At 29.7% G+C, this 14,061-nt stretch overlaps 1 protein-coding gene across 1 annotated transcript in view; it reads right to left on the minus strand.

The window, feature by feature from the left end:
- The window catches only part of LOC142711567 (uncharacterized), a 47,861-nt gene that overhangs the window by 2,359 nt on the left and 31,441 nt on the right, over positions 1–14,061 (minus strand). The window lies entirely within an intron of this gene.

Here is a 14,061-nt window from a genome sequence, read left to right on the forward strand (position 1 = left end):
TATCACTACATGATGATAATATGATGTGGATATATATAGTACTATGGTGTGACTCTATTACTACATGATGATAATATGTTGTGGATATATATATAGTACTATGGTGGACTCTATCACTACATGATGATAATATGATGTGGATATATATATAGTACTATGGTGTGACTATCACTACATGATGATAATATGATGTGGTTATATATAGTACTATGGTGTGACTATCACTACATGATGATAATATGATGTGGATATATATAGTACTATGGTGTGACTCTATCACTACATGCTGATAATATGATGTGGATATATATAGTACTATGGTGTGACTATCACTACATGATGATAATGTGATGTGGATATATATAGTACTATGGTTGACTCTATCACTACATGCTGATAATATGATGAGGATATATATATAGTACTATGGTGTGACTATCACTACATGATGATAATATGATGTGGATATATATAGTACTATGGTGTGACTCTATTACTACATGATGATAATATGTTGTGGATATATATAGTACTATGGTGTGACTCTATCACTACATGATGATAATATGATGTGGATATATATATAGTACTATGGTGTGACTATCACTACATGATGATAATATGATGTGGATATATATAGTACTATGGTGTGACTCTATTACTACATGATGATAATATGTTGTGGATATATATAGTACTATGGTGTGACTCTATCACTACATGATGATAATATGATGTGGATATATATATAGTACTATGGTGTGACTATCACTACATGATGATAATATGATGTGGATATATATAGTACTATGGTGGACTCTATCACTACATGATGATAATATGATGTGGATATATATATAGTACTATGGTGTGACTCTATCACTACATGATGATAATATGATGTGAATATATATAGTAATATGTTGAACTCTATCACTACATGATGATAATATGATGTGGATATATATAGTACTATGGTGTGACTGTATCACTACATGATGATAATATGATGTGGATATATATAGTACTATGGTGTGACTATCACTACATGATGATAATATGATGTGGATATATATAGTACTATGGTGTGACTGTATCACTACATGATGATAACATGATGTGGATATATATAGTACTATGGTGTGACTCTATCACTACATGATGACAATATGATGTGTATATATATAGTACTATGGTGTGACTCCATCACTACATGATGACAAAATGATGTGGATATATATAGTACTATGGTGTGACTCTATCACTACATGATGATAATATGATGTGGATATATATAGTACTATGGTGTGACTCTATCACTACATGATGATAATATGATGTGGATATATATAGTACTATGGTGTGACTATCACTACATGATGATAATATGATGAGGATATATATATATAGTACTATGGTGTGACTCTATCACTACATGATGATAATATGATGTGGATATATATAGTACTATGGTGTGACTCTTTCACTATATGATGATAATATGATGTGGATATATATATAGTACTATGGTGTGACTCTATCACTACATGATGATAATATGATGTGGAATATATATAGTACTATGGTGTGACTCTATCACTACATGATGATAATATGATGTGGATATATATAGTACTATGGTGTGACTATCACTACATGATTATAATATGATGTGGATATATATAGTACTATGGTGTGACTCTATCACTACATGATGATAATATGATGTGGATATATATAGTACTATAGTGTGACTATCACTACATGATGATAATATGATGTGTATATATATAGTACTATGGTGTGACTCTATTACTACATGATGATAATATGATGTGGATATATATATAGTACTATGGTGTGACTCTATCACTGCATGATGATAATATGATGTGGATATATATAGTACTATGGTGTGACTATCACTACATGAGGATAATATGATGTGGATATATATAGTACTATGGTGTGACTATCACTACATGATGATAATATAATGTGGATATATATATAGTACTATGGTGTGACTCTATCACTACATGATGATAATATGATGTGGATATATATATATAGTACTATGGTGTGACTATCACTACATGATGATAATATGATGTGGATATATATAGTACTATGGTGTGTCTATTACTACATGATGATAATATGATGTGGATATATATAGTACTATGGTGTGACTATCACTACATGATGATAATATGATGTGGATATATATAGTACTATGGTGTGTCTATTACTACATGATGATAATATGATGTGGATATATATATAGTACTATGGTGTGTCTATCACTACATGATGATAATATGATGTGGATATATGTAGTACTATGGTGTGACTATCACTACATGATGATAATATGATGTGGATATATATAGTACTATGGTGTGACTCTATCACTACATGATGATAATATGATGTGGATATATATAGTACTATGGTGTGACTCTATTACTACATGATGATAATATGATGTGGATATATATAGTACTATGGTGTGACTCTATCACTACATGATGATAATATGATGTGGATATTTATAGTACTATGGTGTGACTCTATCACTACATGATGATAATATGATGTGGATATATATAGTACTATGGTGTGACTATCACTACATGATGATATTATGATGTGGATATATATAGTACTATGGTGTGACTCTATCACTACATGATGATAATATGATGTGGATATATATAGTACTATGGTGTGACTCTATTACTACATAATGATAATATGATGTGGATATATATATAGTACTATGGTGTGACTATCACTACATGATGATAATATGATGTGGATATATATAGTACTATGGTAAGACTCTATCACTACATGATGATAATATGATGTGGATATATATAGTACTATGGTGTGACTATCACTACATGATGATAATATGATGTGGATATATATAGTACTATGGTGTGACTATCACTACATGATGATAATATGATGTGGATATATATATATATATATATAGCACTATGGTGGACTCTATTACTACATGATGATAATATGATGTGGATATATATAGCACTATGGTGTGACTCTATCACTACATGATGATAATATGATGTGGATATATATAGTACTATGGTGTGACTATCACTACATGATGATAATATGATGTGGATATATATAGTACTATGGTGTGACTATTACTACATGATGATAATATGATGTGTATATATATAGTACTATGGTGTGACTCAATCACTACATGATGATAATATGATGTGGATATATATAGTACTATGGTGTGACTCTATCACTACATGATGATAATATGATGTGGATATATATAGTACTATGGTGTGACTATCACTACATGATGATAATATGATGTGGATATATATATAGTACTATGGTGTGACTATCACTACATGATGATAATATGATGTGGTTATATATAGTACTATGGTGTGACTATAACTACATGACGATAATATGATGTGGATATATATACAGTACTATGATGTGACTATCACTACATGATGATAATATGATGTGGATATATATAGTACTATGGTGTGACTCTATCACTACATGATGATAATATGATGTGGATATATATAGTACTATGGTGTGACTCTATCACTACATGATGATAATATGATGTGGATATATATAGTATTATGGTGTGACTCTATCACTACATGATGATGATATGATGTGGATATATATAGTACTATGATGTGACTCTATCACTACATGATGATAATATGATGTGGATATATATAGTACTATGGTGTGACTCTATCACTACATGATGATGATATGATGTGGATATATATAGTACTATGATGTGACTCTATCACTACATGATGATAATATGATGTGGATATATATAGTACTATGGTGTGACTCTATCACTACATGATGATAATATGATGTGGATATATATAGTACTATGGTGTGACTATCACTACATGATGATAATATGATGTGGATATATATAGTACTATGGTGTGACTCTATCACTACATGATGATAATATGATGTGGATATATATATAGTACTATGGTGTGACTCTATTACTACATGATGATAATATGATATGGATATATATATAGTATTATGGTGTGACTCTATCACTACATGATGATAATATGATGTGGATATATATAGTACTATGGTGTGACTATCACTACATGATGATAATATGATGTGGATATATATAGTACTATGGTGTGACTATTACTACATGATGATAATATGATGTGTATATATATAGTACTATGGTGTGACTCTATCACTACATGATGATAATATGATGTGGATATATATAGTACTATGGTGTGACTCTATCACTACATGATGATAATATGATGTGGATATATATAGTACTATGGTGTGACTATCACTACATGATGATAATATGATGTGGTTATATATAGTACTATGGTGTGACTCTATAACTACATGACGATAATATGATGTGGATATATATACAGTACTATGATGTGACTATCACTACATGATGATGATATGATGTGGATATATATAGTACTATGATGTGACTATCACTACATGATGATAATATGATGTGGTTATATATAGTACTATGGTGTGACTCTATCACTACATGATGATGATATGATGTGGATATATATAGTACTATGATGTGACTCTATCACTACATGATGATAATATGATGTGGATATATATAGTACTATGGTGTGACTATCACTACATGATGATAATATGATGTGGATATATATAGTACTATGGTGTGACTATCACTACATGATGATAATATAATGTGGATATATATATAGTACTATGGTGTGACTCCATCACTACATGATGATAATATGATGTGGATATATATATATAGTACTATGGTGTGACTATCACTACATGATGATAATATGATGTGGATATATATAGTACTATGGTGTGACTCTATCACTACATGATGATAATATGAGGTGTATATATATAGTACTATGGTGTGACTCCATCACTACATGATGATAATATGATGTGGATATATATATAGTACTATGGTGTGACTATCACTACATGATGATAATATGATGTGGATATATATAGTACTATGGTGTGTCTATTACTACATGATGATAATATGATGTGGATATATATAGTACTATGGTGTGACTATCACTACATGATGATAATATGATGTGGATATATATAGTACTATGGTGTGTCTATTACTACATGATGATAATATGATGTGGATATATATATAGTACTATGGTGTGACTCTATCACTACATGATGATAATATGATGTGGATATATGTAGTACTATGGTGTGACTATCACTACATGATGATAATATGATGTGGATATATATAGTACTATGGTGTGACTATCACTACATGATGATAATATAATGTGGATATATATAGTACTATGGTGTGACTATCACTACATGATGATAATATGATGTGGATATATATATAGTACTATGGTGTGACTATTACTACATGATGATAATATGATGTGGATATATATAGTACTATGGTGTGACTATTACTACATGATGATAATATTATGTGGATATATATAGTACTATGGTGGACTCTATCACTACATGATGATAATATGATGTGGATATATATATATAGTACTATGGTGTGACTCTATCACTACATGATGATAATATGATGTGGATATATATATATATAGTACTATGGTGGACTCTATCACTACATGATGATAATATGATGTGGATATATATAGTACTATGGTGTGACTCTATCACTACATGATGATAATATGATGTGGATATATATAGTACTATGGTGTGACTCTATTACTACATGATGATAATATGATGTGGATATATATAGTACTATGGTGTGACTCTATTACTACATGATGATAATATGATGTGGATATATATAGTACTATGGTGTGACTCTATTACTACATGATGATATTATGATGTGGATATATAGTACTATGGTGGACTCTATCACTACATGATGATAATATGATGTGGATATATATAGTACTATGGTGTGACTCCATCACTACATGCTGATAATATGATGTGGATATATATAGTACTATGGTGTGACTATTACTACATGATGATAATATGATGTGGATATATATAGTACTATGTTGAACTCTATCACTACATGATGATAATATGATGTGGATATATATAGTACTATGGTGTGACTGTATCACTACATGTTGATAATATGATGTGGATATATATAGTACTATGGTGTGACTATCACTACATGATGATAATATGATGTGGATATATATAGTACTATGGTGTGACTCTCACTACATGATGATAATATGATGTGGATATATATAGTACTATGGTGTGACTCTATCACTACATGATGATAATATGATGTGGATATATATATATATATATATAGTACTATGGTGTGACTCTATCACTACATGATGATAATATGATGTGGATATATATAGTACTATGGTGTGACTCTATTACTACATGATGATAATATGATGTGGATATATATATAGTATTATGGTGTGACTATTACTACATGATGATAATATGATGTGGATATATATAGTACTATGGTGTGACTCTATCACTACATGATGATAATATGATGTGGATATATATAGTACTATAGTGTGACTCTATTACTACATAATGATAATATGATGTGGATATATATAGTACTATGGTGTGACTCTATCACTACATGATGATAATATGATGTGGATATATATATATATATATATAGTACTATGGTGTGACTCTATCACTACATGATGATAATATGATGTGGATATATATAGTACTATGGTGTGACTATCACTACATGATGATAATATAATGTGGATATATATAGTACTATGGTGTGACTATCACTACATGATGATAATATGATGTGGATATATATAGTACTATAGTGTGACTCTATTACTACATAATGATAATATGATGTGGATATATATAGTACTATGGTGTGGCTATTACTACATGGTGATAATATGATGTGGATATATATAGTACTATGATGTGACTCTATCACTACATGATGATAATATGATGTGGATATATATAGTACTATGGTGTGACTATCACTACATGATGATAATATGATGTGGATATATATATATATATAGCACTATGGTGGACTCTATTACTACATGATGATAATATGATGTGGATATATATAGCACTATGGTGTGACTCTATCACTACATGATGATAATATGATGTGGATATATATAGTACTATGGTGTGACTATCACTACATGATGATAATATGATGTGGATATATATAGTACTATGGTGTGACTCTATCACTACATGATGATAATATGATGTGGATATATATAGTACTATGGTGTGACTATCACTACATGATGATAATATGATGTGGATATATATAGTACTATGGTGTGACTATTACTACATGATGATAATATGATGTGTATATATATAGTACTATGGTGTGACTCTATCACTACATGATGATAATATGATGTGGATATATATAGTACTATGGTGTGACTCTATCACTACATGATGATAATATGATGTGGATATATATAGTACTATGGTGTGACTATCACTACATGATGATAATATGATGTGGATATATATAGTACTATGGTGTGACTATCACTACATGATGATAATATGATGTGGTTATATATAGTACTATGGTGGACTCTATCACTACATGACGATAATATGATGTGGATATATATAGTACTATGGTGTGACTCTATCACTACATGATGATAATATGATGTGGATATATATAGTACTATGGTGTGACTATCACTACATGATGATAATATGATGTGCATATATATAGTACTATGGTGTGACTCTATTACTACATGATGATAATATGATATGGATATATATATAGTATTATGGTGTGACTCTATCACTACATGATGATAATATGATGTGGATATATATAGTACTATGGTGTGACTATCACTACATGATGATAATATGATGTGGATATATATAGTACTATGGTGTGACTCTATCACTACATGATGATAATATGATGTGTATATATATAGTACTATGGTGTGACTCTATCACTACATGATGATAATATGATGTGGATATATATAGTACTATGGTGTGACTCTATCACTACATGATGATAATATGATGTGTATATATATAGTACTATGGTGTGACTCTATCACTACATGATGATAATATGATGTGGATATATATAGTACTATGGTGGACTCTATCACTACATGATGATAATATGATGTGGATATATATAGTACTATGGTGTGACTATCACTACATGATGATAATATGATGTGGATATATATAGTACTATGGTGTGACTATCACTACATGATGATAATATGATGTGGATATATATAGTACTATGGTGGACTCTATCACTACATGATGATAATATGATGTGGATATATATAGTACTATGGTGGACTCTATCACTACATGATGATAATATGATGTGGATATATATAGTACTATGGTGTGACTATCACTACATGATGATAATATGATGTGGATATATATATATAATACTATGGTGTGACTCTATCACTACATGATGATAATATGATGTGGATATATATAGTACTATGGTGTGACTATCACTACATGATGATAATATGATGTGGTTATATATAGTACTATGGTGTGACTCTATAACTACATGACGATAATATGATGTGGATATATATAGTACTATGGTGTGACTATCACTACATGATGATAATATGATGTGGATATATATAGTACTATGGTGTGACTCTATTACTACATGATGATAATATGATATGGATATATATATAGTATTATGGTGTGACTCTATCACTACATGATGATAATATGATGTGGATATATATAGTACTATGGTGGACTCTATCACTACATGATGATAATATGATGTGGATATATATAGTACTATGGTGTGACTCTATCACTACATGATGATAATATGATGTGGATATATATATAGTACTATGGTGTGACTATTACTACATGATGATAATATGATGTGGATATATATATAGTACTATGGTGTGACTATTACTACATGATGATAATATGATGTGGATATATATAGTACTATGGTGTGACTCTATCACTACATGATGATAATATGATGTGGATATATATATAGTACTATGGTGTGACTATTACTACATGATGATAATATGATGTGGATATATATAGTACTATGGTGTGACTATCACTACATGATGATAATATGATGTGGATATATATAGTATTATGGTGTGACTCTATCACTACATGATGATAATATGATGTGGATATATATAGTACTATGGTGTGACTCTATCACTACATGATGATAATATGATGTGGATATATATAGTACTATGGTGTGACTCTATAACTACATGATGATAATATGATGTGGATATATATAGTACTATGGTGTGACTCTATCACTACATGATGATAATATGATGTGGATATATATATATAGCACTATGGTGTGACTGTATCACTACATGTTGATAATATGATGTGGATATATATAGTACTATGGTGTGACTATCACTACATGATGATAATATGATGTGGTTATATATAGTACTATGGTGTGACTCTATTACTACATGATGAAAATATGTTGTGGATATATATATAGTACTATGGTGTGACTCTATCACTACATGATGATAATATGATGTGGATATATATAGTACTATGGTGGACTCTATCACTACATGATGATAATATGATGTGGATATATATATAGTACTATGGTGTGACTATCACTACATGATGATAATATGATGTGGATATATATAGTACTATGGTGTGACTCTATCACTACATGATGATAATATGATGTGGATATATATAGTACTATGGTGTGACTATCACTACATGATGATAATATGATGTGGTTATATATAGTACTATGGTGTTACTCTATCACTACATGATGATAATATGATGTGGATATATATAGTACTATGGTGTGACTCTATCACTACATGATGATAATATGATGTGGATATATATAGTACTATGGTGTGACTCTATTACTACATGATGATAATATGATGTGGATATATATAGTACTATGGTGTGACTCTATTACTACATGATGATAATATGATGTGGATATATATATAGTACTATGGTGGACTCTATCACTACATGATGATAATATGATGTGGATATATATAGTACTATGGTGTGACTATTACTACATGATGATAATATGATGTGGATATATATTGTACTATGGTGTGACTATCACTACATGATGATAATATGATGTGGATATATATATATAGTACTATGATGTGACTATCACTACATGATGATAATATGATGTGGATATATATAGTATTATGGTGTGACTCTATCACTACATGATGATAATATGATGTGGATATATATAGTACTACGGTGTGACTATCACTACATGATGATAATATGATGTGGATATATATAGTACTATGGTGTGACTATTACTACACGATGATAATATGATGTGGATATATATAGTACTATGGTGTGACTATCACTACATGATGATAATATGATGTGGATATATATAGTACTATGGTGTGACTATCACTACATGATGATAATATAATGTGGATATATATAGTACTATGGTGTGACTATTACTACACGATGATAATATGATGTGGATATATATAGTACTATGGTGTGACTATTACTACATGATGATAATATGATGTGGATATATATAGTACTATGGTGTGACTCTATCACTACATGATGATAATATGATGTGGATATATGTAGTACTATGGTGTGACTATCACTACATGATGATAATATGATGTGGATATATATATAGTACTATGGTGTGACTCTATCACTACATGATGATAATATGATGTGTGTATATATAGTACTATGGTGTGACTATCACTACATGATGATATTATGATGTGGATATATATAGTACTATGGTGTGACTCTATCACTACATGATGATAATATGATGTGGATATATATATATATAGTACTATGGTGTGACTATCACTACATGATGATAATATGATGTGGATATATATAGTACTATGGTGTGACTATCACTACATGATGATAATATGATGTGGATATATATAGTACTATGGTGTGACTCTCACTACATGATGATAATATGATGTGGATATATATAGTACTATGGTGTGACTATCACTACATGATGATAATATGATGTGGATATATATATAGTACTATGGTGTGACTCTATCACTACATGATGATAATATGATGTGGATATATATATATAGTACTATGATGTGACTCTATCACTACATGATGATAATATGATGTGGATATATATAGTACTATGGTGTGACTCTATTACTACATGATGATAATATGATGTGGATATATATATAGTATTATGGTGTGACTATTACTACATGCTGATAATATGATGTGGATATATATATAGTACTATGGTGTGACTCTATCACTACATGATGATAATATGATGTGGATATATATATATAGTACTATGATGTGACTCTATCACTACATGATGATAATATGATGTGGATATATATAGTACTATGGTGTGACTATTACTACATGATGACAATATGATGTGGATATATATAGTACTATGGTGTGACTCTATCACTACATGATGATAATATGATGTGGATATATATAGTACTATGGTGTGACTATCACTACATGATGATAATATGATGTGGATATATATATATATATATATATATATATATAGCACTATGGTGGACTCTATTACTACATGATGATAATATGATGTGGATATATATAGCACTATGGTGTGACTCTATCACTACATGATGATAATATGATGTGGATATATATAGCACTATGGTGTGACTCTATCACTACATGATGATAATATGATGTGGATATATATAGTACTATGGTGTGACTATCACTACATGATGATAATATGATGTGGATATATATAGTACTATGGTGTGACTATCACTACATGATGATAATATGATGTGGATATATATAGTACTATGGTGTGACTCTATCACTACATGATGATAATATGATGTGGATATATATAGTACTATGGTGTGACTATCACTACATGATGATAATATGATGTGGATATATATAGTACTATGGTGTGACTATCACTACATGATGATAATATGATGTGGATATATATATATAGTACTATGGTGTGACTCTATCACTACATGATGATAATATGATGTGGATATATATAGTACTATGGTGTGACTATCACTACATGATGATAATATGATGTGGTTATATATAGTACTATGGTGTGACTCTATAACTACATGACGATAATATGATGTGGATATATATAGTACTATGGTGTGACTATCACTACATGATGATAATATGATGTGCATATATATAGTACTATGGTGTGACTCTATTACTACATGATGATAATATGATATGGATATATATATAGTATTATGGTGTGACTCTATTACTACATGATGATAATATGATGTGGATATATATAGTACTATGGTGGACTCTATCACTACATGATGATAATATGATGTGGATATATATAGTACTATGGTGTGACTATCACTACATGATGATAATATGATGTGGATATATATATATAGTACTATGGTGTGACTATCACTACATGATGATAATATGATGTGGATATATATAGTACTATGGTGTGACTATTACTACATGATGATAATATGATGTGTATATATATAGTACTATGGTGTGACTCTATCACTACATGATGATAATATGATGTGGATATATATAGTACTATGGTGTGACTCTATCACTACATGATGATAATATGATGTGGATATATATAGTACTATGGTGTGACTATCACTACATGATGACAATATGATGTGGTTATATATAGTACTATGGTGTGACTCTATAACTACATGACGATAATATGATGTGGATATATATAGTACTATGGTGTGACTATCACTACATGATGATAATATGATGTGGATATATATAGTACTATGGTGTGACTCTATTACTACATGATGATAATATGATGTGGATATATATAGTACTATGGTGTGACTATTACTACATGATGATAATATGATGTGGATATATATAGTACTATGGTGGACTCTATCACTACATGATGATAATATGATGTGGATATATATAGTACTATGGTGTGACTCTATCACTACATGATGATAATATGATGTGGATATATATAGTACTATGGTGTGACTATTACTACATGATGATAATATGATGTGGATATATATAGTACTATGGTGGACTCTATCACTACATGATGATAATATGATGTGTATATATATAGTACTATGGTGTGACTCTATCACTACATGATGATAATATGATGTGGATATATATAGTACTATGGTGTGACTCTATCACTACATGATGATAATATGATGTGGATATATATAGTACTATGGTGTGACTATCACTACATGATGATAATATGATGTGGATATATATAGTACTATGGTGTGACTATCACTACATGATGATAATATGATGTGGTTATATATAGTACTATGGTGTGACTCTATAACTACATGACGATAATATGATGTGGATATATATAGTACTATGGTGTGACTATCACTACATGATGATAATATGATGTGCATATATATAGTACTATGGTGTGACTCTATTACTACATGATGATAATATGATATGGATATATATATAGTATTATGGTGTGACTCTATTACTACATGATGATAATATGATGTGGATATATATAGTACTATGGTGTGACTCTATCACTACATGATGATAACATGATGTGGATATATATATATAGTACTATGGTGTGACTATCACTACATGATGATAATATGATGTGGATATATATATAGTACTATGGTGTGACTATCACTACATGATGATAATATGATGTGGATATATATAGTACTATGGTGTGACTATTACTACATGATGATAATATGATGTGTATATATATATAGTACTATGGTGTGACTCTATCACTACATGATGATAATATGATGTGGACATATATAGTACTATGGTGTGACTCTATCACTACATGATGATAATATG

The sequence above is a fragment of the Rhinoderma darwinii genome, unplaced genomic scaffold, assembly GCF_050947455.1.
Source record: "Rhinoderma darwinii isolate aRhiDar2 unplaced genomic scaffold, aRhiDar2.hap1 Scaffold_430, whole genome shotgun sequence".
Classification (NCBI taxonomy): domain Eukaryota; kingdom Metazoa; phylum Chordata; class Amphibia; order Anura; family Rhinodermatidae; genus Rhinoderma; species Rhinoderma darwinii.